Genomic DNA, 4,161 nt, shown 5'->3' on the forward strand with positions numbered 1-4,161 from the left:
AGTTCATCATCACAGTCCAAGCTGCCCCCCTCCACCTCCACCTCCACCTCCACCTCCACCTCCTCCTCCACCTCCACCACCTCCACCTCCACCTCCTCCTCCACCTCCACCAACTCCACCTCCACCTCCACCTCCACCACCTCCACCTCCACCTCCACCTCCACCTCCACCACCTCCACCTCCACCTCCACCTCCACCACCTCCACCTCCACCTCCACCTCCACCACCTCCACCTCCACCTCCCCAACCTCCACCACCTCCTCCACCTCCACCTCCACCACCTCCACCTCCACCTCCACCTCCACCACCACCACCCTCAATGATATCCGGATGAGTCCCCTCCCCCCCGCCCTCCAACGGCGCATCCGTGCGTAGAATGTCTCACACACACACACACACACACACACACACACACACACACACACACACACACACACACACACACACACACCTGTCCATCGAGATTGATAAAGCCCAGTCCCTCCCTTCGACCGCAGCTATCCCCCCCCCCCAGTGACTCGTCTGCCCTGCTCATGGGTCCCCCGGCGGCCACTGCAGGGTCCGCGTCCCGTTGGGCGGCGAGACGTCCTCCTCTGTGACCTCTGACCCCTGGGACGGTGCGGGGGGCGACGGAACTAAAACACAAACAACGGAACCAAGGAAACCTTCAACGTACAACGCCGTCTTTCGGAGCCTTGTCGTCGTCGTTGTGGCCCGCCCCCCCCCCCCGTGTAGACCAGTAGGTCCGGAGCTCCGACCGGCCTCGGACCCAGACTGTGTGGGGGGCTCACAACGCCTGGTTGGGGGGTTGTTATTTTCTCTCTGACGACGGTGGCCCCCCCTATGGCATCTATTTTTAAATCAGGCGTGTGTGTATGTGTGTGTTTGTGTGTGTGTGTGTGTGTGTTGGGGTTGGGGGGTGGGGGTTGTAGTGGGTCACTGGCTGAACTGGTCGGTGTTACCAGTAGAACACCCCCCCCTCACCAGCAGCAGAGTCCAGGGCGGAACATTCCACTATGTAGCGAGAGGGGGGTGTGTGTGAGTGTGTGTGGGACGAGGGAGAAACCATTTCGTTGTTTATGGCGGGGAGGAGAGGGGGCGGGGCCAGTGGTTTGCTATTCTTAACGGATGAGAGTTTTAATATTTTATATATTAATGGGTTTTAGTATTTGGGGGGGGGTTTCACCTCCCGTGACGCCTCAGTCGGGTTTCAACCCCCCTGGAGAACAGTCCGAATGTTTGAGGAGGGGCTCTCCCCCCACCTCACCTCTGATTGGATGTCTCGGATGTGTTGACGTTTTTATCTATAAATAGTTGGCAGTAAAGACAAAATATATGTATATGTAAAAGTATTTATTAGATTTAATATACTGAACCTATGGATGAATATCTCTATATCTATATATCTATATATATTTAATTAGTCACACTTATGTTCTTGTGGATTTTTAACGATGTTGTGTAGTTTGCACACCCCTGGCTTAGGGTTTACCGTGGGTCCGTCCCGCGTCTGGGGTCAGGGGTCAGGGCTCAGGGGTCAGGGGTCGGCTCCGATGTCACCCCTGCTCCCGCTAGGAGCAGGGCGCCGTGTAGGGTTGATTTCAAGTTTCTTAAAGCGTTGTGTGTCCCGAAAAGACGCCTTTTCTGCAATGACACAAATAAAAAGGGTATAATTAACGAGGAGGAGGAAGGAAACCGAAAAAAAGTATAAAAGAGAAAAAGGAAGTTGATGTGCTTTGTCCGTCGGGGAGGGAGGGCTCGTATGTAGCCGCCATCTTGTGCCCGGGAACCCGGAGGCCGCAAAATGGCCGCACCCTCGGCCACGCGGTGCATTGTGGGAGAAGGCGTGGAGTGGGGGAGGGGGCGGGAAGGGCGAAGTGTAAACGCCTTCGCCGTCTCGCCGGGCGCCACCAACCAAAGCTAGCGCTGCCCGGTGCCCCCCCCCACCAGGGCCTTAGCCCCTCCCCCCCGGAACAGCTCCCTGCATGGACACCAAAAAATGGGAAAAAATGAAAATGAAAAAATAACTTGAAGTTGTAGTTTTTGTTGGGATGGTTAATAGTTGTTTATTATGGAATGCTGCTTTTCTCTGGCGAAATGTTGAGGAGGGGGAACGCCCGTAGCCTGTAGCGTCGCCGCGCTCGACCAACAGAAGGACAGGGGGATTGTGGGAAATGTAGTGAAGACTAGGTGGGACTCTTCAGGACTGAGTGTAGGAGCCTGTGTGCGTGCGTGTGCTTATGTGTGTGTGTTTTTCTCGTCACTGTCTTCAGAGAGAAATGTCCGGGATGATTTAAGGGCGGGAGGGGAAGAAAGACCCCATTTCAAGGCAGCGTTTGTTCCTACTTCTTCTTCTCTTCTTTTACCTTCAAACGTCTCGTCAACTTGAATGCCTTTCCGGTGGGAGTTCACCATGTTTACTACTCCCGCCGCCCCCCTAATCGGCGCACGCCATCGCACTCCCCCTCCCCGGCGCCATGGTAACGGCGTGAAGCCGGGGGGTGGGACCCATGATGCCCGGAGAGCGAGAGCTGGTGACCCCACCCCCCCCTTCCTCGTCCAGGACTTGGTACGCCCCGGCCCTCCCAGCAGGTGGGGCGGGGGGGGGGGCGCAGGCCCTGGTGCTGACCCCACCTGCCCCCCAGGTGAGGGGCTTTCAGGAGGACGGCGGCGTCGACGTGGAGGTCCGACTGGAGGGCCGTTCTCCCGTTGTTCCCCGTGTGTCGTTTTGTGGTCACTCGTGTTGTTCCTAGCGCACAGCGGCTGATGCCTTAAAGCCCAGTGTGGGCGTAACCGATGGTAACATAGATGGTTTATATGAATATATAATGAGAGAGAGCAGGATATACGAAGAGGCATCCCAGGGCACCATTCCTCCGCAGTGGGACCGCCCACGGGCACGCTGTCCCTCCTCGCATCGCACAACTAATAAAGCCTCCAACCTCATCGCCGCATCCGGACGCACACGCTAACACACACACACACACACACACACACACACACAATACAGACACACACGTACTAGCGTGGACACACACACAGTCATCCAGCACTGCCTTCCCCTCTGAAAGGCCAGCGGTCGACCCTACAGGACAGAAGTGGTTCCAAGTTTTGTGTACTGAAACTTTTTAGAGATTTGGACTTTCTAAAAAATTTGAATGTGAACGAGTCCCCCCTCCCCCCTCCCCCACAGGGCAGCCATTTATATTTGCCAGTGAAATGAAAGAATAAAAAAAAACATTTTAAAACCCTTGTTTACCAACCTATCCCCCGGTGTGGTCCTTTCTGTGTTGAACCGTCGTCAAGGAAACGAGTCGCAGAGCCGCGCCCCCTGGATCGATGGCGCTCGCCGGAGCTTTCCCTCCCCCTCCCAGAACCCTCCCCCATCCAGGACCCTCCCCCAATCCCTCCCCCTCCCAGAACCCTCCCCCATCCAGGACCCTCCCCCAATCCCTCCCCCTCCCAGAACCCTCCCCCATCCAGGACCCTCCCCCACTCCACTCTCATGATGAGACGTGTGTGTGTGTGTGTGTTTTGACACACACACACACACACACACACGATCTACATCTGCAGAATACCCCCCCCCCCCTCCCTCTCCATATCCTTTTTTTTTCCACTGTGGAGCTGGGGGGGCGTAGACGGTGTTAACTGGGGGGTGGGGTTGACGTTGGGAGCAGTGTGGGTGGTGCTGAAGGGGGTTGTCTGATCTCCTGTCAGCTGAGCCCCCCTCCCCCAACACTTCCTCTGACGGTGGGGGGGTAGCGCCATGCTGCTGGGGCCGTCCCCACATACACACGCACCCGGTGCAGGTAGAAAGGCAGACGCTCACCACTCGGTGGAACCGAGCGGATCTCTGAGCGCTGCTCGCGTCCACGCCGTTCCCCCTGAGGGTTTGTCAAAGGGCCGGCGCTGTGGCACCTGCCTCCTGGTGCAGCTTCCCCGCGGAACGCTGTGGGCACTAGAGTGTCTGACCCCCGACCTCTGACACGTGAGACACAACAGAAAGCTGACGGGCCTTCAGCTGAGACAGACAGCAGGTCACCCTGGTAGGCTTACACCCCCGGATGGATGGGTGTGTGTTCGAGTCTGTGTTTGAGAGTGTCTGTGTCTGTGTGTGTGTGTGTGTGTGTGTGTGTGTGTGTGTGTGTGTGTGTGTGT

Source organism: Pollachius pollachius, assembly GCF_949987615.1.
Source record: "Pollachius pollachius genome assembly, chromosome: 1".
In the NCBI taxonomy this organism is placed as follows: domain Eukaryota; kingdom Metazoa; phylum Chordata; class Actinopteri; order Gadiformes; family Gadidae; genus Pollachius; species Pollachius pollachius.